Raw genomic sequence first — 26,519 nt, forward strand, 5'->3', positions numbered from 1 at the left:
TTCGCACACGACGGGCACCCTCCTTTCGATCCAAACCACGCTTACGAAACATGTCCCATAAGCGATTATTAGGCTCGCCATCAATGTCTTCTCTTTTGACACCATCAGCAATGAGAGCAAGAAACATGTCACGTCTAGAGAACTTATAGTCCCCACCAGTACGACCCTCAGGTCGAGATTGTCTTTCAGGTTTAAACCATTCACCCAGCTCACCAAGCTGACGAACAGACTCAAGCACAACAGACAAAGGGTTGCCAGTTTGGTTAATCAATAATGTCATCATGACCTGCTTGTAAGCAACAGGAGAAGCACGGATTATGCGATTGCGCACAGAAGATGTTAAAAGACCATCCAATAACTTGTCAGCAGTACTAAGGAAGATACACGTTTTCATGACTTCCTCTTTCAAACGTTGTGACGCATTGCGCAGAGTGTACCAAGGTTTTTCATCAGTAGGCCAATCAGATTCAGTCGGATATTTATGATTACAGCCGTCAGACGCAAGCTGGAGCAAAGAAATTTGACCAGCACCAGCATAATTCCGAAAATGATCCTGAATCGTAGAATCAGAACTCAAAGAGCAAAATCGTAAGCAATCAACAGCATCGAGCATAATACCGGCAGCACCAAGCTCATAAAGACGCACCATCCAGGTAAGCAAGGCCTCACCAGGCCGTTATCTAAATCGTTGCAGAATGTCACTGACCTCCTGCTGAGTAAAATCTTCAATACAATCAAGAGCTATACCACCCGGATTACCAGGGGCCTGTTGTAATTTTCGTCGAAAAATCGGGTGAGCGGAAACTGCGGGAAGAGCGTCCGAGGAAGCCCGCGTCTTAGATTTAACAGCACAATCAGGGCAAGCTACGTCATCCGCACGGGAAGAACGAGCACGGTCACAATCGGGAGTCGAATCAATACATGAAGCAGATTTACAATCACGTCCGGAGCGAGAAGACTCGCGCTTGTCACCCTCCTCTGCCGAGGAGTCAGAAGTATGAGAATCCCAGATATTACCATCCCACTCATCGGGGTTCCAATCCATTCCAGCTTTTGCTACAACCATACGCACTTTGCGGGAAGACACACGTCCACGACGATGTTTATATTTGTATCGTGCAATACGGACCGCAGCTCTTTCAGCAATGGTCTGATATGTTTCAAGTTTATCGGCAAGCAATTTATTTTGACAACGCAACAAAGTGTGCGCATTTTGCAACTCAACACACTGTCCTTCCGAATCTTTAAACTGTTTCCGTAGTTGAGCAAACCTCTCATGCAATATTCTGTATGCATTAAGAACAATCCACCCTCTGCGTCCTAAAATAGGAAGCTCATCACCCTTCACTACTGGCGCTTTCTGTAGGCACGAAACCACATCAGCAGGCTCCGCCTGCTCCAAGCATGAAGACCAATTTTCACTTAAACCAGTAGAATCAGCCCACTCACGGGCCAAAGCCTCGTAGGGCGTAGACTCCCAGCCGGGAATCTGGATTGGTAATTTAAAAACCAACGATGATTTTTTCGCAAACATAATAACACGCAAAAATTATATACACAATTATAAACAAAATTTTATACGTACGAGCCGAGCGCAAACCAACGAGATTAAAACAACACAATGCACACAGGCTTCGTAAACAGTTCGTGACGCCAGATGTAATGGCCGGATTTTCTGTTTAGATGGGATCAGCCCCTAGGGGCCCCTGTGACCCAGCCAAAACGTACTCACCTTCCCTCCTTAGATCATATTCACAATGAGTAGATATACAGATAAATATACAGGTCGCACCTAAGGATGGGGAATGACAATATACATATACATATACGGATTTTCTACAATATCTTATTCACATCAGTTGGTCTCGCGGTCACCCCAACCCAGACCGTTCTACCCTAGGGCAGATCTGACACACAATCCGGTATGTCTACACATGGGCCTGCAGAACCCAATGCTCCCTTTTCCAAACTGTTCACAATCCTGTGAAACTAAGCGCCAGTATCCTCCCTGGCGTTCTCACTTATTCAAGCCACAATCCAGTGGGTATCGGCACTGGTCTCCCACCCAGTGCTCTCATTAACGCCGCATATCAACGACGACCACATTCCTATGAACCATTATTAGGATGATATCTCGGCAATCTACTCGGGACACAACTAAAATAGTAATTTTGAATATGGTTCCAGATTATATAGTGTACTCCCTGCTCTTGGCATCAAAGGTCCACTCACTCCCTTTTTATTCGATCACCATTTACCTGATCGGGATTTCTCATCCGTTCACCTAAACAGCTTTCAACTAGAAGTGCGGTTTACCTAGATTGAACATGAACACCAGGTACACAATAATTCTATATGAATTAGGGTATTTATTAACAATAGTAAATAATCAAAAAGAGGGATGAGGGATCGATGTCTCCGTTTCGTTCCCCAAGGTTAGTCGCCAGTTATCAAAAAGTAGAAACGGACACTAGTTACACCTTATGACCATTGGTATAAGGGATAAAGATCAGAGTAGCCTCAAAAAACTCTATGTTTTGTGTTGGAAGAAGGTGCGGTATATCTGGTTCGTCCGCCCCACATTAGAGTTGTGGCAGTTATCATTGGCTACTCCGAAGTGAATGTGCCAGCCTCACCCGAGGCACCTCTGGTCTAGGGTGCAGTGTCCAGAGATTTGAAGTGAAAAAAGGGTGCAAAATAAAGTGTGCAAAAAAGGAAAAAATAGTTAAAAAGGGGGAAAGGAACAGCCCGAAAGTTCTTTAATGGGGGTTGTTTCTACCACATTAAAAATTGAGTGGTACGATGTTAGACCGAGTTACTAGGTCTGATAGTATAAATTCACAAAATACGTCGACATGTTTCAGCTCCGTTAGGCCAGGAAGGGTCTGCGGAGCTTTCGTCAGGACTCACAAACATAGATATATAGTACTTACACTATTTGTGTAGTCTTATTTGGCGTGCAAACACTCTTATTTTGGTTACACAATGGGGACTGACTCTGCCCCGGGGCAGAGTCAGCACAAGGCGGAATTCTCCACACACGCGGCTCTGATCTTCTCAGTGTCAGTTTAGCGATACCCCGGAGAAGCAAAACTCTTTTGGCTACAGATTAAGAAGGAAAATTTCCCCATTGTGTAACCAAAATAAGAGTGTTTGCACGCCAAATAAGACTACACAAATAGTGTAAGTACTATATATCTATGTTTGTGAGTCCTGACGAAAGCTCCGCAGACCCTTCCTGGCCTAACGGAGCTGAAACATGTCGACGTATTTTGTGAATTTATACTATCAGACCTAGTAACTCGGTCTAACATCGTACCACTCAATTTTTAATGTGGTAGAAACAACCCCCATTAAAGAACTTTCGGGCTGTTCCTTTCCCCCTTTTTAACTATTTTTTCCTTTTTTGCACACTTTATTTTGCACCCTTTTTTCACTTCAAATCTCTGGACACTGCACCCTAGACCAGAGGTGCCTCGGGTGAGGCTGGCACATTCACTTCGGAGTAGCCAATGATAACTGCCACAACTCTAATGTGGGGCGGACGAACCAGATATACCGCACCTTCTTCCAACACAAAACATAGAGTTTTTTGAGGCTACTCTGATCTTTATCCCTTATACCAATGGTCATAAGGTGTAACTAGTGTCCGTTTCTACTTTTTGATAACTGGCATTTATTAACAATAGACATAAATCACATTACTATGCAGCATAACATTTGCAAGAAAAAGGTAAAGATTAGAGTGCACCATCTATGAGCACTGGACGGACATCACCTGGTTAATATGAAGTTTGGATTCGGCAGTCATCTAGGTTCCCTTCTCGTCTCAGTGTCCTGGCTCGCCTTGCAGTCACCCTCAGCCGTCACAGGTACACGTCTGCACCGCTAGGCTCAACCTCGTCTGCTTCCCCTCAGGACCTCGGAACCTTGCTGATTATTAGCTACCGTCTCTCTCTCTCTCTGTATCAGTGCGCTCCGCGCTACTTCTCGTTCAGTCTATCTCAGAGAGTTTCGGTCTTAAATCTTTCTCGGACTTCAAAGATGGCGACTTGTCCACCATGAGAATGAATAATAGCAGAGATACTAACGGCTAGATGCCGCCTACGGACTAACTGACAAACTGACTAACACCTTCGCTAATATCAAAGCCCGTTCCGTCATGGAAATTCACGGCCAGTACCTGCCGCCCACCAAATTCTTGTACCTCCCCGTACCAAGGACACTTTCCCAGCCGGCCGGCCTGAAGTTGTGTCTTCGGAGTGGAGAAAAATACATTCCTTCGATAAGGGTCAGCCTGAACCGGTTCTCTCCAAGCGAACAACAGCTTAAAACTAAAACATCACTCTTGACCTAGAAGGCCCTTTCAAGCTACCGGGCAGAAAGCAAAATGGAGTCTGTCTCGTTTAAGGCCTACGGAGCCCATAATATGCATAGCTCCATGAAAAACAGCTCAGCATGTTAGCAAATGAGCGAATCATGACTACTATTTATATATCTATCCCCTAACTTAAATTCATAAGCCTTACTCTAAGGAAAATGGTACGAAAATACCCTTATATATGTAAGACAGGGTCCCTGTCTATCAGCCTAATCCCTATGCTATGGGGGTGATAGGCTGGAGTCACTCTCCATCATTCTCCTTCTCCAAAGAGCTAGCAAAAAGACAGCCATAACAGATGGCCACCCCTCTGATGTTTGAGCTTTGAGAAGAACATGCCAATAGAGAGTACCACTTTGCCTTGATTAGTCCTCTTTTATACCATGGCATGTGCGTCACTTGAAGACAGACAATATCCGTGTCGATAGATTTTATAATCTCCATGACCCTAGACCTCTTGGTCCTATTCACTAAGCCCCCTATGTTAACAGAACAAATGGTAATCTTACCCATCTGGTCTTGAAGAGTAATCCTTATTGGTTTTAACTCTGAGCCTTTTCACCTAGCAGTGGTGAGGACAGTTTGTTCCAATTTCTGTCATTATCCTTGTTAGTTTACAACCCTGCTATGATACCTTCTTAGTTGCCTCTATGAGATTTTTCCCCCACTTTTTCCCCTGGCTTCTCCCCCGTGCCCCCGCCCACATGAAACCCTTGTGCTCGCACCCCTTACCTCCCCTCTCTCCTGAACACCCTGCCCCCTCCCTTACCCCCACCTCTTTGCGAAGAATCCAGACCGCACATCAGTCTGGTGAGAGATGAAGAGCGAATTGCTGACACCGTGAATTATCATGCATATTAAGTTTTAATAACCCTGGAAAGGGGACTCAGCCCCTTGCATTATCTCAATATTTCTAAAAAGAAAGAAGACAAAAGAAAAAAAAGGGAGAGTAAAGAAAGAAAGAAAAAAGAAAGAAGAAAAACAGGAAGTATCCCCATGCTGACTGAAGATAGAGATGTCGATATTCCATCCTAAACCTCTCCTGACTTCCCTTAGACTGGTTTTATCCTAGGACATTAGTATGTTCTGAATTCAGCCCTATCAAAAACTCGTTGGCTTTTATCTCTGATGTAAAAACCCACTTTTAGGAAGGCCAGATTGTTCAGGAAGGCATTGGCTCCCTTATCCTGGAAGGATTTAATTAGGTGACGGAGTCGCCACCTTCTCTCTACGGTGGTGTGACAACAGTCCGGTCTAACAAAAAATTAGACATCCCCAACATTTCTCCTGGACTCAGATCTAGCTTTTTTGAATACCGCCTGCCTTAAAAAAAATTCCCTAAAAAAACTATGATAGCCCTTGGTTGGCCCCCTCCCTGACTGGATGACTCAAGGTAAAAGGTGTCCTGTGTACTCGTTAGACGTCTTGCTGCCAGTTCCAGTCTGGTAGCTCTGGAAATGCTTGCCTGAAGAAATCTAGCATATAGCTTCTGATGCCCGTTCCCTCCTTTCTCCTCTAGGATTTCCAAGATCCCTCAGGTTATTACGCCGCTGGCAATTTTCATGGTTCTCCAGCGTCCATTAGATATCTGTGATCTGCTTCTCTTATTCTTTAGATTGCGTAAGTTTGTCAGTCACTCCCGTCTCAAGATTACTGATTTGGGTTTCAAGCTCTGTCAGGTGGGGGGGAAGCAAGATGGCGGCTGCCTGAGGCCGTTGTAGCAGACCTGCCACCAAACACAGTGAAATAAACATCAACTGACAGCGGAAAAAAGGATTTAAAGTTTTTATGTACCATGGGAGTTCCATGCCCCTTGATGCTGGAATCTCCAGTGCCGTCGCCAACTCCTCATCAGGACTTGGAGGCTGCCCGGGGGCCTCGCTGCTGCTGGAGTGATGTGCCGTACTTGATCGGCTAACAAAGCTGGTTTTCACCTACACGGGCTGTCAGCGCTGCCGTGTGAGAGCGATCACACTGATGGGCCTCAAGATCATCAGCGCCACAAAGAGGAAGCCCGCTGCACCCTTGAAAGCGACTGTAGACCCGGCAGGCAGCAAGGGAAGACAAGGTCCAAGACAGACGCCTTTTTCAGTGAGGCCAGTGCCGGAGAATGAGACGGCAGCAGAGAAAGGAAGAGGCAGGGTTTCCTCAGGACGACGCCTCCCTGGTGCTACTGTGTTGGAGCTGCTATGCGCTTTGGATGGAAAGCAGGCTGTAGCAGAGGCAGAGGCACCAGGCGCTGCTGAAAGACTGGCACAAAGGGACGGATTAGTGACTACTGAAGATGCTATGCAGCACACCAAGTTGGTGGAAGAGCTACACTCGAGGGCTGAGAGTGTAAGTACCTTAAAAGAGGGAGAGGTATTGAATCAAAGTATTGCTAAAACATTGGGCATGTGTCAGCAGGAGCGTCCAGGACATATTATATGACCTCTAAATCCGGACAACATGAATGGAGGACCACAGCAGGCAGGGGGAGGAGTGCTAAGGGCACATTCATCTGGTAAAGGCCCCCCTGTCTCTAAAGCGTCTCAGTAAGAGGGGGAATGGCATTTTGTAGCTGTTCTGTGTCTGAAGCCGATTGTGTGAGAGGGGGTCATGTAAGTTATTGGAGGACTTGAGCAACACTTCCTGCCAACTAAAAGAAGATCTGGCAGCGTGGTTGGCCACATATTCCTTCTTCAGGATGTACCCTGCTATGAACCCTGATAGTGACATGACAGTGGAAAACTCTCTTAGGTAGAGCAAACTGCTGGGGCCTGTTGATTTTCATACAATGGTCTTATGGGCATTGGCTTTGGCATGTGACTATCTGCATTACTGTGATTAGATGTTAAGGTACCATTTGGTCAAAAGAACAAACAAAAAATGATGGAGTAGAAATTGTTGTTGGCTAAAGTTTTTACACTGGAGATAGCAATTGAAATTGCATGCCAAGAAGAAGGCATCACACATTGGATAAAAAAATACTGACATTATGGGAGGAGAGACCTGTGCAAAGCAGTGTAATGGATAACATTAAAGTGAAAAGGTAAGTGGTTCATGAAGCAAGAATGGGGAGGGGAAGATTGACAATTATTAGGAAGGATGATGCATGTTTTAGTTGTGGAATCAGAGTTTACATGGCCATAGATAAAATGTGCTTTGCCATATTACAAGTATTGCTGAAATGCAGGGAAAGAGGGCATCTTGCTGGGGAATAAAAAAAGATAATGCACCGATTTCCCCTGAAGTAGCATGGGTAGCAGAGGAGTGAAACTGATGAAGGAAAATGATGAAGCAGTGTCTAGGTAATATGTATTACAAAAACTGTGCTATAAGCAGCCCTTTAATGCTTGGGCATACTGTATATTGCAAACTGGTAGGAGAGTTGTGTAAATATTTGCAGGTCTGAGGTCCAGATCTTCATTGATTGGTGTTGATTTAGTACTTATTTATTACCAATATTTGAAAGTGTGTAATTTAACCATGGCAATAATCAATAGATTTGGTTAAAGGAATTAGAGTTTAAGAGCAGGAAAATATCTGTCATGGTATATACTATAAGGAGAAATTATTCCTTTTAGTTGGCCACAACAGAGACCCCTTAAGTCAGACAAAAGTCACCCATAACAAGTCCTGAATGTGGAGTATGAAAGAAAAGAGGAGGGGAAATAACTGGAGTAAAACCATACATTCAACAAGGTATTTGACTTGGTTTTTTGAAGGATTGTTCTTCATACAAAGTAGAAAGAGTGACAGTCCATCCCGAAAGTACAAAAGGTGTGCAACATCCCAATTATGATAAAGGAAGTCTTAAAAGGGGACTGTGGAGATTATGCAATGAATAATGTAGGAAAGAATGCTTTTTGACATGGTCCCCCCCACTTTTTGCCGGGTATCAGATGTGATTTTGACTGGCAGTGCACTGGGTTCCTTCTAACCAGGTCCCCAGTACCAGATCCCACAAATGTGCAATTGTTTACCCAATTGACAATACCATTAGTAACCTCTGTAAGCCACTAGTAAATGGTACCCCTGGTACACAGGGCCTGAGGTACTAAAGAGGGTCCCTAAGGGCCGCAGCACAAATTGTGCAGCCCTAAGGGACCCCTCACCAAGCTCATGCAAACTGTCACTGCAGGCTGCATGTCTCGGTGCAGACAAAAGCATAACACACAGCATGTATGCCATGCCTGCAGACACTGCCTGTAGTATAGATAAGTCACCCCAAGGCAGGCCTGAACTCCCTAAGGCAAGGTGCACTATACTACATCTGAGGGCATGACTGTGAGAGCAGGTATGCCCCATGCTGGTCACATTAATTACTGTCAGTACAAGTGATCAGGGAAGCCATTTGAAAAGCATTTGCTGGACAGTGGTGACAACCAGTTCCCCAGCTACATGAGGCTTCCCTAAAAATTGGGATGTTTAGTATCAAACATCTCATATTAATAAACCCACAATGGTGCCAGTGCCAGCCTTCAACAAAGACCCAGGGACTCCCATCGAGCAGCAGAGCTGCTTCCCTGCATTCTGCAGGCACCCCAAAGAAGACTGTGAGACTTTGGAACGGCAAAAACCCAATGCCGAATGTGCCACTTCTCCCTTGCTTTCTAGCCCGAGCTGAAGTTGTCCAATGGTGCCAGTGTGGTCCCCCAGCCCTCCAGAAACAAAGCTGACTTTGGACTTGCCCACTGTGGACTCCCTGATGCCGCCTGCATCCTCTGATCGCATGCCCCTTTTACGAATATATGATGTTACACTGCAAGCAAATACCATGCTGTAGGTTAGAATGTGGTCGTTACAATGACCGCGTTGTTACCACGCGTGGCTTTACATTGCAAGTCGTTTCTATGACTTGTGATTTATGGTGCAATGAATTTAGGAATAGTATGAATTACTATTCCTACTCCAGTTAGCGCAACAGCAGGGAATTTATTGGACTTAAAATCCAACACATTCCCTGGTGTTGCACGCCACCTAGCGCAAGTCGTAGAAACGACTTGCGATGTAAAGCCACACATGGTAACAACGCGGTCATTGTAACAACCGCGTTGTTACCTACCTGTGTGGTAACAACAGCGTTGTAAACTCTGTTTTCCCCCATTTACCGCAGGTACTCCTGATTATGAACACCAGTTGCCTAAAAACTCCTCTGCACCTGTCACTCCTGGTCGGTGGAGAAGAGGATGGATGGTGTCCCCAAGCATTGTGAGGCCTGAGCCCCCCTTGTTTGTTCAGCCCAACTGGTTCCCCAGTCCGAGCCTGAAGCCTCTTTTCTGACGGACCGATCACCATAGACTTGAATGGGGCACCCAACTGTAGTGTTGGAATTTTTAGTCTGTTTACTAGTTCTACTTAAGCCTTGCATGCTATTGCCAGTTAGCCTGTGATGCAATATGTAATTTTACTCTTGTTATTGGTTCATCGGTTTGTGTTCCTTCTCCATGGTTTCCAGCTTCACTTTAATCATTTGAAATTGGCATTCACTGGAGGAAGGAACTACAGGACGTAGGCTCCTTTGTTTGAATAATGAAGAATCCACTTTTATAATGTAATGCCGCATCTGACTGTTCTTTTAATTGGCACCACTTATTTTGGAAACAATTTTACAAGGAGCCCGCAGTCACATTTTAAAATTTATTTTGATGCGATTTTCTAAGAACAACCACAAGAAGAAGAAAACTAACACATTGGAGGATTTCTTTGCAACCGTACCTCATATAATTTCTGAGGATTAAGGGGTAGCTCGTGACGGCCTCTCATTGACTTTGGTGCTCTCCTGACATGTATGAGAGTGTTAACAAATGGTCACATGCTCTCAACTGCACGCGCATGAGCTGTCAACCGTGTTGCTACGCCAGACACGTCTGCACTCTCTGTTATTGTGTTTTGCCTTGGAAACACGGATCCAGACGTAAGCACATTCACGTCTAAATGTGGCAGCCATTTTTTTTTGGTTTCAAACGAGAACACGCATATTTTCTCGCACACACTTTGGCAACAAATCGAATAGCTTTTCTAACAAGAACCTACTGCTCTCGCTTTTGAATAAAACTTCACCACTTCACAGACTTTACAACTTCCTGCTATGTACACTTTGAAATCTGTGCTTTGAATTTGTAGCAAGTATTCCTTACTATTAAGTGTCTATGCTGTATGCACATTGCTATTCTAACCACTCTAATTCTGCCAATCACCATGTGCAATCTTACACAATTTAGTACATATGCAACCTTTTCTACAGCTTCTTGGAAAACCGCCATCAACTTGGAAACAGCAATTTAGGATTTTTTAAAGCTATTTGGTTGCTTTGGAAGCCGTAACATTTTCACGTAAAGGGAAAGCAGCAATTCTTTTTAACAATTTGGGTGCTGAAGGTCAACAAGTATTTGAAAATTTGCCAAAAGTGATACGATCACAGGAGTCTGAAGATTGGAATGAATATACTGAAAACATTGCGAGACTTGAGAAAAAATTCACAGAACAACCCAGTGTACTTTTGGAGCGCTTTAATATTTTTCAAGAGAAACCAAACTCAGGAAGAAACTGTGGAAGACTATGTTTCTGCACTTTGCTATAGTGTCTTCAGAAAGAGTCAGGAGTGACTCCTAAGTTGCAGAGATCCAACCCTTACATCGATCTTAGATTTTACCTAAATCTATTAAGAGATCAATTATTTCTAGAAAACAAATGGTTACTGATTCATTTTCGCTTACTGTCAATATAGTCCAGGATGCTGACATTGTAAATGCTTTATCCTATAAGGATACAAATACTAGCACTGTTCTGAAGGAAGGGACAGGCTCTTCTCTTAGGTGTAACTCAATGTTTTATATGAGTAATTATCCTGCCCGCTCTGCACAAGGTAAAAGATGCAATAACTGTCATAAGTTGGGAGACTTTCAAGGAATATGCGGATGTAAAGGCAGTGTACAAATTCATGCAGTTGATACTGTGGTATCACCCGCTCATGTTACTAATGATTTATCAAAACTGGTACTTGCATTAGATACTGTTGATAATAACTTCAAACCAGTCAAAGATCCGTAATGCAAATCACTTGTTGGGGGCATCAGGATTCAGATGATGGCTGAATCTGGCCCCCCCATCACAACTGTTTCAGATACTTTGTACACAAAATACTGGTCTGATTCCAAAACCTTGTGCCCCACAGATGTGAATTCCTTAAGCCTATGGGGAACAAGATATTACCATGTTGGGATTTTTTCTTGAACTACTAGAGAGTTTTGGGAGACAGATTAAAACAAAGAAATATGTTGCTTTACTGGGTAAACTTATCATTGGCTGGCAGGATTTAGCCAAATTAGGTCTGATGGTGGTCCCGGGAGCTGACAATCCTGTAATGGTCAACCCACATGTGTGGCTACTATTGTAGACTCTTCTGAAAGCATTAAAGAGATTACAAAGTGTTATAAAGAAGCTTATCATTCCAAGATAGGTACAATCCAATGTTTTGAGCACAGTATAAAAGGCAGTACCCATTGCACAGAAACCCAGACCTGTCACCTTAATAGTGATGGCAGAACTTAAAATGGTGTTAGATAAGTTGGTCATTTGAGTGGACGAGTCCCATTGTGATAATTTGTAAAAAGGAAGCCGACAATACACTTATGTTCTGACTTACGCACCCTAAATAGTGATATTCTGGTGGATTGTCATCCACTCCCCAGAATTCAAGACTTACTAGGTAATTTGAGTAACACCAAATTCTTTTCATTGTTAGATTTACGCTCAGCATACCAGCAGGTCCCATTCGCTGAAGACTCTCAAGATTTGACCACCTTTGTTACCCCATTTGGGGCTTTCGGTCTAGCATCTGCAGGGAGTGTCTTCCAGAAGCTGATGTATACTATACTCTCAGGCATAACTGGTACACAGGCATACCAGGACGATGTCTTGATATTTGCAATGTCCATTGGGGAAACACAATCCAACTTTAACTAGGGTTCTGCATGTTTTTAAACAGGTTGGCATTACCGTGAAGCTTGATAAGTGTAGTATTTTAGTACAACAGTTGGTCTACCTAGGACATCACATATCACTCGTTGGTATAATGCCAAAATGTTCATTAGTAAAGGCAATCAGTGAGGTACCTCCATCAAAAGATAATGATGGCTTGAACTAATTCTAGGGAATAAGCAAGTATTATTCATGTTTCATTTAGGGATATGCATTTGATGTCCAGCTGTGCACAAGCAAGCTATTAAAAAAAATATGAGAAATGTACTTGGGATGAAACAATTGCTCAAACTTTTGAGACTATCAAGAAATTGATTGTTCAAGCCCCAGCTTTTGCTTCTTACAAGTCCGGGTGTGAGTGCATACTGATGGTTGACGCAAGTCAGCTAAGGTTGATCGCAGTGTTAACTGATAATGTTTAAGGAAATGAACTCATAATTGCTTCTACTTTACGACTGCTGCTACAGTCTGAGAGGGCCTATAGCATGATAGAGAAGGAGGCCCTAGTGTGTTCCTGGCAAAACCAAAGGGGATGATGGACGTTGGTGTTGAAAATTGCAAACACTCACTCCCAGTAAACTGATCTGGGTTTAATCCGTCATCATTCTTTAGCTCACTCTGCCACCCCAGTTCAGACATGGCCCTAAGTTGGCAGGGTCTGCCCAGACGTGGGTCCCTTGCTCACTTTGTCAGTCAAGCTAGCCTAGCTGATGACGGCTGATTAGCCGGAAACCAGTCCCAGGATGCTTGTTTCCGGTCCAGGGAAGACATGGCTTGGCAGTTCGGGCTGGACTGTTCCCATGAGGCACAGGGTCAGACTGGTTTGCATATGGCCATGTCTGAACTGGGGTGGCAGAGTGAGCTAAAGAATGATAATGGATTAAACCCAGATCAATTGACTGGGGTGAGTGCTTGCAATGTTCAAAACTCTGTCCATCATCCCCTTTGGTTTTGCTTTAGTGTGTTCCTGGGCAATCGCAAAGTTTAAAGCCTTCTTGTGGGGCACACATTTTACACTCTATACAGACCATAAACCATTACTTCACATGCTAAATGGGAATGGTTCAGACAAAGCATCGGCCAGAATGGTGAGACTTCAGCAGTACAATTTTACTATTGCACAGATTCCTGGAAGCAAAAAAGCCAGAGCTGATTGCCTCTCCAGGTTGAGTGACGTTGATGCAAAAGACATTAAAAATGGTATTGAGTGTGTTGTAGCTACTTTCGATGATGCATTGGAATTGTCTTCTGGTGTCATTTCCAAGATTGTTTGAATGGATGCGTTGAGTAAAGAAGTGTTGCTGTTGGTTAAAGACTTCATGTATGTCGAAAGGCTGGCCCAGGGAACGATCTCTTGCTCCACCTCTCAAACCTTTTTCTCAGATCCAAGAGGAGTTGTCATTGGTTGATGGGGTTCTCATATGGAACGATGTGTTCATTACCCCATTGTCACAATGAGATAAACTGACCAAGGCAGCTCATTATGGGCACTTTGGTGCTGGTAGTACATGCAAAAACCTAAAACAGTTTTTCTGGTGGCCATCTTTGGACACTCACGTCTCCAACTGGGTTTCCAAATGTAGCACGTTTTTGTTGTCTGACAAGCATTGAACAACTCCCCTTACAACACACAGTCCCACTACCAGAAGATGGCTGGTCCAAGGTCACTTTGGATTTTGCTGGGCCTTTTGAGATTCTTCCATCAGATGAAAGGTTTTTGATAGTCCTTGTTGACTATTTCTCAAAATGTGTATTTTTTGACTTTGTAGAAGATGCTTCAACAACTAATGTCATTACATTTTTACAGAGACTTTTTTACATAGAAGGAACACCGAGGGAATTAGTGTTAGAGTGAGTAATGTACTTTTATTTGATTTGTAAAAAAAATCATAAAAGGGTGGAACTTACCACCATGCGATCAACATTTGCATCTTTAAAACAGCACAAAATAAACCACAAATCGGATTAAAAAATAGTAACATAAAATTACACAAGCTTTATAAAGAATGTTCTAGAAGGGAAAGTAAAACTTAGGAAAGTGGTGTAAGTTGAATCACGTTACACTTTTTTAACTCAGGTTAAAAATACATGCACTATACTGGTGAGTGGAGAATAAGGTGTCCGTTAAATAAAATTTTTAAAAAAAGAGGGTCCATGGCCAGGGCTATTATCCTGAGTCCTCTTTAGTTGGTGCCTTGTTTTCCAGCTCTTGAGCGGCGTACTTCAGAAATTGTATAGTATTACAGGATAATTGAATCCAAGACCCGCTAAGGCATTTAATGACAGCCACCCTGCAAGTTCTCACCTGAGCGTCTCTTAAGAGTGGTAACAGGAGCATGTTCCTTAGTACCTGAAGTGCCGGACATATACATGTTAAGTGCATTAGTGACTCTACGCCATTGCCGCAAAGGCGACATTCGGATGTTGGCCACGTCCGTAGCCATTTGGGGGTGAGGTCTTTACTCGAAAAGCAGACTTAATTTCCTTTTGTAATAGTCCCTGAAGCAGTCTTGCAAATATTGGTGGGGTTTCAGATGGATGTATGATGGCAAGACAATCCAAGCGTGGCTTTTACCAACCACTGCAGCTTTGTCCATTAGTAATGACGCTTGTTTGATTGCTTTGTTAGTTAACTGTTTAAAAGCAGTGTAAGTCATGGGTAAAAGCCAGGATTCTTCCAGTCCTAACACATGAAGTGCTTGCCTAAGGGACTTATATGTGGAATTGGGGAGCCCTGCCTGTTTTTCAACTTCTAGCCAGCAAAGATGAGCCAGGGAGTGATCTTCTGCGTCCCTCATTCGCCAGTAGTATTTTGCAAGGGCTCCTTGTCTTGCCGGAAACTGATTTGTAAGACCATATTCCAAACATATGTGGGCTTGGGAAATGTGGCGCGGAATTGAAAAAAGGTTTTTGAACAGGCTGGATTGGGCGAGATTTAGGACTATGGAGTCCTGGGTTGCCATCATCTCAGAGCCGTATGTAAGCGATGGCAGAAATTTAGCAGCTAAAATCTTTAAAATGTGGCCGGTGGAAGTTCCGCATAAATGTTTTTGGACGGTTTTAAAGGCAAATTGGAGTTGTTTGACTTTTGATTTCCCCTGTTCCAAGTGCTGTTTGTACTTTAACTTATGGTCCAGTAAAATGCCCAAGTATTTGTATTGGTCTACCTGAGTTAGTATGGGGGAGTTTATCTTCCAGGCACATTTTTGTCTTTTCTTGCAAGATCCGGAGAAGCATAGGATGTTTTTTTTTAAAGATTTATTGATAGATGTGCATTCGAGAGTTATGTCGCGAGTTTAGAGATCATGCGTTGTAGACCGAGAGGAGTTTGTTACAAGAGCACAATGTCGTCTGCGTATTGTAGACTCATTATGGGTGAGTTGCCCAATTTTGGTGGGTCTCTCTGGATAGAACGTAAGTCACTTTCTAGGTCCACGGTTTAGATGTTGAAGATGCAGGGGGCCAATACGCAGCCTTGCTTTAAGCCGTTGAGCGTCCAAATTTTTTTTGTCAGGCATCGGCCGTCTCCTTTTTTCCCTTGGACCCATGTGTGTGAAAAAAGCTCTATGATTGCTCCCATTAGCTTTGCTGGCGGGCCCCAGGCTTTCATTTTGACCCAGAGTTTGGATCTAGGGACTTTGTCAAAGGCCGCTTTTAGGTCCAGAAAACAAGTGTACAGTGAGTTTGAATTGTCAATTGCCTTTTTAGCAAGGAGGGTTATCGCTGATAAATTTGTAAGAGTGCCCATTCCTGGGCAGAAGCCTGTTTGTGTCAGGGGATTAGCCCTATGCTGCTAACCCAAGCTTCCAATTCTACCAGTAGGTTTGACGCGTAGATCTTAGCCTCCACATCTATTAAGGCTATTAGCCTGTAGTTGTTAGGGTCTGAGTGGGACCCGGATTTATGTATTGGGTGTAGAATGCTGCCCCTCCAGGATTCGGGAATGTTCCCGGTCCTTAGACTGTGACTGAATAAGGAGGATAATTGGCTGGCCCAAAACGTGGGGTCTTTCCTGAATAAGGCATTGGGAAGACCATTTGGTACAGGCGCTCCGTCTGCTTCCATTGCTTTTATGATGTTAGAAACCTGCGTGGGTGTGATCAAATCAGTTTCTCCTGTGTACTTTATTGTTAATGGTTCGCTGGTAGCTTTAGGATCAAAGGACTTTAAATCTGCTGTTGTTCACAGGCTTGATGGAGGAGTCTCTGGGGGAGACTCGACTTTGCTGTCTGTGGCTATGTTGTCCGTGGAATTATATAATAAATCGATGTGGCTGCGCCAAAGCTGATCAGTCATGTCTGAGTTAAACTGCCGATGTTTGCCACTAAGCAAGAAGTTTATTTTTGCCCAAAAGACTTTTGAGTCCTGCAACTTACTTGCATAAAGTATGGTGCATGCTAGTTTTTCCCTATATATTCGCTTGGCTTGATTGGTCTCTCTTTTTAGCTCTTTTTTTAGGGCTTCAATTGTTTTCAAAGTTTGTTGTGAAAAATGAAGTTCCTTTTTGCGTTCAGCCCTAAGAAATTCATTCATTTGCCTTTTTAGTTGTCGCAATTTTGGGGTGAACCATTTCCCTCCACTGTTTCTTATGTTTTTTTGTCCTCTGTGGTTAGATTGAAATTTCTTATTTATATCTACTACGAAGGACTCCCAGCTCTTTATTATGTCATTTGATGTATCAGATAGGGAAAGCAATGCGTTACATGACGCCATTAGGTTGGAGAGGTTTTCTTCGTTCCAATTTAGCCGTTGTAGGTTAATGATTTGGGTGTTCAAGGACAGAGGCAGCGCTTGGTCGGACATTTTTGGATGAATAGTCAGGGAATTAGTGACAGACAATGGTACTCACTTTACCTCAACTGTAATGAAATAATGTATTGCCTGGTACCACATTAACCATATGCAAGAGGCACTCTATTCCCCCCACTTCTAATGGTTTAGTGGAGAGGATAAATAGATTCCTTAAAGAGGGTGTACAAACAGCTGTGGTGAACAAAATACCTGTTGAGGGATTAGATAAAAGGTTTGGGCCTAGTCTATAGCTTCCTTTAGTACCACCCAAAGTGAAACATTCCTGATTGGATTACAGATTTGGTAACCAGAGAAAAATGTTGTTGGAGTGATCGTAACAGTCTTGCTAAGGTAAGAATGTCACAAGCACAGAACCTTCAAATGAAGTATTATGATGATCCATATGGAGTTAAAATTGTCGACTTTCAGGTTGTGATTAGGTAATGATAAGAAGTTCACACAGGGTAAAGAAAGGCGACACAAAATGTTCTGTCCCTGTAAGGGAGACTAGAGTAGATAAAGGTTCAATCAAAATTGAAGGAAAGGGATGTTGGGGTAAGAGACGTGTGGTGAAACTTACCCCTGAGCAAGCCAAGATAATAAGCAAACACAAAGGGAATCCTGACATAGCCCAAGATACAGAGGCAAGTTGGTTTGCGTTGCATGACATGGACCTGCAGAAATAGTGCATGATGAGATAGATACAGGCTTTATTGCTGATTATATACATTTGCACCCCATACTTTTATGGCTTTCAATATGGGTCAAAAATGAGTTGGAATTCAACAGATTTGATTCTGAGAGATTGTCTGAATATGGACCAGAGCCTGCGCAATCCTTGGTTAAGTTATTTCAAAATAACACTGACAAATTTGGGTAAACCACATCTTTTTTATTCTTCAGAGCTGCTTTCTAAACCAGATATAGCATGTGTTAAGAGAGCATTTAAGGTACATGCTCAGGAAATTAGAACCTTAGGTTCACAGCATAAACTTTGCTATACACATTATGTTATGATGAAATCTATGGAAAAAATGTAGTTTTCCTGACACTGGATATGCCTTTTATGCACAGAAGGTTTTTAACATACTTTCGTCTGAATATGTTCCCTCAATTACTAGCGGGATGGCACAAGCCATCCAATCCCCCCTCTTGTACATGTGATGTGTCCTCTGCACTAGACACTTTGCACTTTGTTTTAATTTGCCCTAAATGGGCCGACCTGCTACATAAATATATTCATCCATTACTCATGCCTTTTCATTTTCAGCAAGCAAGACCAGCTCTGTAATTTTTAAATACTATTACAGTATGTTGGCATTTGTCTAGGTTTTAAGCAGGGGTGTATTTCGCTTCTGCATGATATTGTAATTTTGTTGGTTTTTATGCTATGGTCATGAATGTCTTGATGTTTTTATTGTATTTTTATGATTGCTGATTCTAATCGGAATAAAGAGCTAAGACATGGACCTACCTGTTGTGAAAACTGGTAGTTCTGAGACGACTCAAGGTTATCAAGCATCTGAAAACAATGTATTGTAATTGTAATTGCATTTATATAGTACTTACTACTCCTGAAGAGGAGTTGAAGCACTTTTTTGGTGAGTAGCATGCTACTCTGGGGCCTAGAGAGGATTAGTGGTGAATTAGTACAGGGAGATATGAAATTAATTTGAGCAGTGGACATGTGAGTTTGTTTTTTTGATTGAAAACGGATAGTGGTGATAGTGGTGGGATAGAAGAGGGGTTTGCATTTATATAGCGCTTTCTACTCCTGATGAGGTGTCAAAGCGCTTTTCAATAGGTAAGATGCTACTCTGGAACCCAAACAGAATTAGTGGGGAATTAGTATAGGGAAATTTGAAATTAATTTGAGCGGTGGACATGTTAGTCTGTTAGTTGAATTAAAAAAGGATAGTGGATGGATGGAAGAGCTAAGGGGTTTGAAGGTGTTTTTTGGGAGCTCATAGCAGTAAGAGGAGGTTTGGGATGGGCAATGGGGAGGTGGAGGGGGAAGAGTCAGAAGGTTTTAGAAAGGCTTGTTTGGTAGATCTGAATAGTAAAAGAGGTATAAGATGATGCAAGGAGGGGTATAGGAGGGAAGAGTCTATAAAAGGTTATTTGGGGGCCTTATTAGTTGAATGGGGTTTGGGATAAGTGAGAGTGTGTGGGTAGAGGTTATACTGAGAGAGGTAGAGGGTGAGAAATAGGGTAGTGCATTAGGAGAGTAGTAGAATGAGGTTTGGGATGAGACAGAGATTGGAGGTAGAGAATATATTGAGAGAGATATAGGGTAGTGCATTGGAAATGCTGAATTAAAAGTAAAGTAATAAACATAAAGATGCATAAGTACATGAAAGGTATATATGTATAAGCAAGGTAATATATGTAGATTGAATTTGTATTTAATGAACTCAGACTTTCAAGTGTTGCTGTATTTTAAGTTAGTTGATTTGTTTTTATCGGTTTTTTGGTAATTCTATAGTGAAGCAATTGTAGATAAATACTTATGATAAAGATTTACTTATTTACGCAGTGACCTATATACAAGTTAAACATAGAATAATATAACCTTAAGTAATATGTACATTTGTTAAGCAGAACTAATGAATATCTATATATTTGTAAAAATATTTATTATACACATTTATACAGGGCACTACACATATGTAAGTAAACATATATAGTCCAAATAAATGCTTATATACGTAGGGATATGCTGGATATTTATGTTTATATGGTGGTTATATGGAGAAGAACCAACTCTTGAATAGTCTTCTGAAGATAAGGTAGTTATCTGTGGATCTTATGTTTGGGGATAAAGACTTCCATAGTTTGGCTACTTGAACAGAGAAGGGTGTGCCATTTATTTTTCCTGTGTGTTGGGATTTTGAAGCTAGGTGCTAATCTAACACAGAGGTTCCTTTGTTGAATATATTTGGGGATTTTATTTCTGATGAAGAGCAGTCCTGTTCCATGTATCGCTTTGTGGGTGATACAAAGCAGCTTAAATGTGGATCTTCTGGCAAGCGGTAACCAATGTAGTGCCTTCAAGGCAGGGGAGATATGAGTTTGTGGCTTTATATGTAAGAGTACTCTAGCAGCGGAGTTCTGAATCCATTGTACTCTTTTCATCATTGTTAAAGATGATCCGTGGTAGAGGCTATTGGTGTGATCGAAATTACGCAGAACAAGAAAGATAGTAGCCTGGACCTTTTGTGGAAATCCCAGCTGGGGAAAGATGCATTGCAGAGTTTTTATGCTAAAGAAGCTTGTTCCTGCTAGTTTATTTATCTGGGCATTCATTGATGTCTTGGAGTCCATGGTAATAATGAGGTTTCTTACTTCCTTTGATACTTTAGATGATGTTCCCAGATTGTCAGGCCAGGCAGTGAGTGAGTCATAATTTTTCCAATCGCCAGATGTGAGTATTTGCGTTTTGGAAGCATTCAGTTTGAGGTGGCTCCATGTCATCCACTAATCAATGGCTCAGAGGCAACAAAAAATTTGGGAGTTTCGAATGTCTTTGGGGCTTTCCAGCTTACGGAGTATTTTTGTGTCAAGTTCATAGTTATAGCATGTGAGGTGAAGTTGATTGATCAGTACCAGTAATGACTTCATTTAGATGTTGAAATGAAGGGGTTTACAGAACACACAGAGTCTGAGTCCAATTTGTGTGAAGCTGTACTTGAATCAGATCCTTCTCTTACCAGCAAACACTGGGATACAATGGTTTCTGAAAGGCTTTAGCGCAATGCATCTTTACCTGCAAGGTTAAAAGATTTTTATATGAGCTAAACTACTTTATTTCTTTGTTTTACATTGCAACATCTGATTATTCATTTTTCTTTGAATGTTTATTGTTTATTGTTTTATAAGGAGGGAGATGGTGTAGTTTTGGAATGTTTGGGCTGTTTACTAGTTCTAATTCAGGCTCATGCCAGTTAGTCTGTGATGCAATATGTACTGTTTACACTTGGTATGGGTCATGGTTCTGTGTTCCTTCACCGTGGTTTCCAGCTTCACTTTCCTCAGTTGGAGTTGGTATCCACTGGAGAAAGGAACTACAGGATGTGGGCCCCTTTGTTTGAATAAAGAAGAATTCACTTTTATAATTCCGTCCTGTAACTGACTGTTCTTTTAATCGCAACTACTTCACAGATGATGTAAGGCACCTCTGCACCCGGCCAAACCAGTGCTGCCTGAAGTGAACTGTTGGTGCTGCATTGAACCTTGCCCCCTACTCACCTTAAGTCTAGAAAATGGTGCATGTAAGACATTGAGAGCCGAAATGCAATAATCGTCTTTCTTCCATAGTTTAACATTACCGCAAAGTGCTTCAATTACGATTTAAAGTATCAAAATTAACTGGCGCTTAAAAAAATACATATCTGCACTCGGACACCCCTGTGCCTCCCAAGGTAACCTGTTAATGCTGCCTTGGACCTTGCCCCATACTAACCTTAAATTCCAGGGGTAGGGTTCCGTAAGTTGTTGTTAAGTGACAGTATGCAGTGTATGTTTCGTTCCTAGGTTAACATTGCCGCAAAGTGCTACAATTACAATTTAAAGTATCAAACATCTGTTTTCTTCAAACATTCAATTTTAAAAAGTACTTACCTGAATTTGATGATCTTGGTGCCTAAAGTTATATAAAAGTAAGTGTTATTTTTATAGATTAGTGTGGATCTTCTTATTGAATTATGTGTATCTTTTATTGAATGTGTGTGTGGAATTGCTCGAGCAAGTCTTGCCCATTCATGAGGGAACCCCTGGACTCTTAAATGATATAACTCATTTTGATATATCATGTAAAGAGCCACGTTCCTACAAAGGCATGATCAAAGGAATGCAGGCGTCAGGATAGCTTGCTCCAACAAAATGATCATGTTCTTTGTAAATGTAAATGTTTACATAGGTTATCGCAATATGCAGTGCTGCCACAGCATTCTCCACACTTGATCTTTTACTTTAGACTGCCAAATTACCCCGATAAAGATTTTAAGGAACTGACATATTTTATATCTCTGAAAGGGGATATAGATACATTTGGGCCGATGACCTTTGGACTTGTTTCTGCATCTGCTATCTTTTAAGGAAGAGAAGGGCCCCATCAACTTGTCTAAGGTGAATGGGAAAAAGGTTTTATAACTATGAGCAGCAACAGGTATGATACAGACTCTGATAAAGTCAGTGAACTGCACAGAGACACTCAAGGTAATACACACTTGCAGCACTGGCCATTTTGGAATGTCTCCTCTAGGTCATCAACCCTCTAGCAAGGCAGGTGTCTGGGTTTTGGTTTTGTCCAAATAAGCTGCAAGTTTCCCATGGTTCCTTTGCTGCTCACTTTTTCCGAAGACCACTATGGAGGCTTCAAGCAGCTAGGCATGGCTTCTTTCTAGTCACAAGTCAGCTCCTCTCCATGCACTGGGCAGTACAACCTTCCCATTTTCTGTGGTATATCACAGCAGCAGGAGAGCTTCCTTGGGGGCTTTAGGCTTGTTTCTAGAATTGTGGAAACCACAACTTCCAGAGCCATGCACCTAGATAGTCCTTTGGTTTTGGTCCTGTTCATGGTTTTCAGATGACATTGACTATCTGACTAAGGAATAGTATTTAAAATCGTATTATCAGCAGGAAGTCAGTCCCAATCAAGTTCGAGTGACAAATTCCAAATAAAAACCAGTAATAATGCAGTAAAATGCATGTTTATTATTTTCAGTCATTGATAAAGATACATGATGTGGCAATATGAAAATATGCCATGGAATTGCATGCGATTGTTTTGCAGAACATAAACTGTTCCAAATATGGTGGCCCAACATAATTATTTATGGTACTTGCTAGGCATAAAGACAATTTCGCATAAGCCAATATTGAAAAATAAAAGCCCTTATGATTAAACAAATCATAAGCGATTTGTAATAATTACTCTACATGTGTTTCAGGGTTATTATATTTTGTCAAAAGCAGTTGCTATGTTCTACTGATTTCCATGAGCAAAGTGTTTAAAACCTCAGGGTCACCTAATGGATGAATACGAGCATAGGGGGCGTACTAATAAATTGAGATAACCACTGAATTTGATAATGATTCCCGTTCGGATTATTTTATGTAATTTTATTTCTCAGGAAAATATCCAAATTATTTTTTGGGCTCTGGCCCTTGTGTACCAAATTGCACATTTTTTAGATCTTCGAGCCATGGAACTCCAATTCTAGTTGTTTCATCTAATTAATTTTCATATTCCATACAAAACACTTTTCAAACCATCACGAGTCCCACAGAGGAAGTAACAATTTTGTATTTATTTTTGCATATCATTGACATTACAATATATACAAACTAATAAAAGTGCCATTGTTATTTTATTGCAGATATCATCAACATCATAACTTAAATTACAGATTTGAACTGATTTGAATTCTGTAGCATTGATTAAGGTCTCTTCATTTCTTCTTCTCACATGTCAGAGAATTTTGATGATTGATTAACTCCAGGATGCTTTAGCAAAACAGACACCGAAAATTGACAAATGATGATTTGTTTGTAAGAATTAAATTCAATAATGAATATCATCATGCATTTTGTTTGTACATCATCTTTACTGCAAGCATCAGTCCGTCCGAATCACATACAAAGTACTGTACAACAAGGAACCCGCCTACCACACTCTCTGACCAACTATTACATCCATACTTTGCAAGTCAGGTTGCTCCCTGTTGTTTCAAGATTCGTCATATAACTCCATTGTGACCAAATACTTGTTTTTTAACCCTCAATCCTCTTGAACTGCCTCACAGCATCAGTGGGGGATTACTAAAATGAGCCTTCTTTGGCTTAGAGCTTGCAACCCATCTGTCTAAATGCCCCACTGAACATGTCTTGTCACACATACCTTCTGATTAAAAATATTTTTGCAACCCCCTAACCTGTACTCCACCTTCCCTTCCTTCCCTTTCACTGATTGCCTCATGGTCTGAAGTGACCTCTTCATCATCACAATTAGCCAATAAAAAATAAGTAATACATGAATGCATTTTTTTTTATTAAGATGTATATTAAAAGTGCTAAGGCCAACGGAACACATCCTCATTTCAGGTAACATCTGTGATCTTCATGCAGAGAAATAAATAACAGGGAATAATATTTGCGTGTATTTGGCTTTCAAAGTATAAACTGGCCAGCTTATTTGCGATACGTTCATCTGAGTCTATGACAATTTAGGTAAACTTGTTTTTCTAATTTGAAGTTGACATTATTTGTTAACTAAATTTCCAGCTGTAAATTATCGGTTTGCTTGATGTTAATTTTCAAATTGATAATGGTTAACAACTGTATGAAAGTGCCTATTTTTATATCCGCACTCCAAATTTTTGGACTGAAGTTGCTAATTTTATGACTCTGACGAGCATCTGGCCCTGCTGACCAAGCTCCAGTGCTGTGCTCTAGCCCAGGACCAAGGGTTAAATTCCCCGCCTCGGCGGGTCTTGGGCTCAAAATTCCACGGACCTTGATAATTCTCGCCTCGGTGCCTATTCCAATCATGGAGTCCCACTCTGCAACTCTGGGCAATAGCTTGCTTAATCTCCACAACGGCCCCCACAACGCTAAGGATGCCTGGCCTCCACCTTGGGGGTGCCCAGGAGTGGATGCCTCACAGAGAAAGCCAGGATGGGTTCCACAGCGGTATTCGTACAAGCGCCTTGAGACCCTTGCGGGTGAGTAGTGCGCTATACAAGTATCAATTTTTTTTGCTCTGCTCCCCCAAAGTTTATGTGTAGGCTGTCCTGCTTTCAGTTTTTATGTTTTGAGGATTTCAGTTGTGTTTTCCAAGCCATTTGAAATCAGTGGTTATGTGTTTATTCAGCTGCCTACCCCTCTCCAATTGAGATAAACTGGGTTTTAAACTTTTTATGAAACCTGTTGTTTAGTGATTGTTAAAAAGCACATATTTAATTTAAAGTAGACGTAATGTTGGGTATGCAGTGTCTTTCCAATGGCAGTGTGCCCAATGGACTTATATGAGACTGAAGCATAGAAAGTCTGTGTATTGCACTATCACTCACATCTCACTATCCTGCTTCACAACTCATTACCTCTCATACTCACTCTGTCAGGACTCTGTTTAGCTTACTGGACTATTAATGGATATAAAAATCAGAGTGCTATATTAAAATGTTTTAATAAACAAATTCCTGGACATAGTTGGGGGTCATTCACCTACTCCTTACTGAATATTATGTCATTGTAGGGGAGGCCAACCCTGCCAGCAGCATAGTACTTTCTGAATCCTTTAACATTTTGAATCACACCAGATTAACTTGCAGACCTGCATTCTAAGGGACCTAAAACCCGAGCAGTAAATTGCAGTATGGTTAAAAAGCCAGGAGGAGCTGAAGGTATCTCACATAACAATGGGACACCTTGCAGCCATGAATTTTGTTGGTATGTGCAAAGCCTTATGTCATGTTTTCATCATTAGCTCAAGTGCATGGTGACAGCACTCTTTTCACAGGCACCTGGCACTACATCTTGCATTATATGTTTCAAACCTGGGATGTTTGGCAAGTGACCTGCTATCAATCCTAACTTGTTAAAAGGGGGCTGATATATCAAAGGGTTTTAACCATCCTGTGTCTGTTGGTAAATGTAATAGTATATATTGGACAACATTCTTATGAGTTTTCCATTTCACCAATCAGGGAATGAATTAAACACTCCCAAAAGAACAAAAGGAAGAAGAAACAATATTTTAGTGACATCCCTAAACAACAAAACTTAAGCAGAAAACCCTTAGACCCGTCTTCCTTGCTGCTACCTTGTATACCTTGTATAATAAAGTTACATTGTGTTGGCTTCTTCGGAAATGAATAAAATGACTCATTCTTATTCACTTTCTTTTCTTTGAATGGCATTTTAGTTAAACTGATGAGGGTGTTTTCCCTATTGGTGGTTTTTTGTCAGTTATTAAAGGTGTAAACCTCAATATCTTATTGATGTGCAATTGGCTATCCATTTATCGGCATATTTAACTTACCTGTAAGTCTTTAGTGTATGGTACAAAGTGTAGAGAGTGCTTGTAACTTAAATGTCACCAGTGGACAGCAGCACTTACTGTGCCACAATTCCTGTGTCAAAGTGAAAACATGGGTCTAGGTCTGCTACAGCAGCGTAGTCAGGCAGCTTTTAAACGTACAACTCGAATTGGCAAATAACCCTTTTGCCAAGTCCATACCTTCCTTGAGAATATTTATATGTCACCCCTAAGGCAGGCATTACTAGACCATAAGGTAGCGTGCTAGATCTTAAAAAGAAGTACATTTTGCATTTAAACTTTACATGTCCTGACAGTGAATACTTGATATTGTCATTTTTC

This window comes from Lissotriton vulgaris, chromosome 2_1 (genome assembly GCF_964263255.1).
Source record: "Lissotriton vulgaris chromosome 2_1, aLisVul1.2, whole genome shotgun sequence".
Classification (NCBI taxonomy): Eukaryota; Metazoa; Chordata; class Amphibia; order Caudata; family Salamandridae; genus Lissotriton; species Lissotriton vulgaris.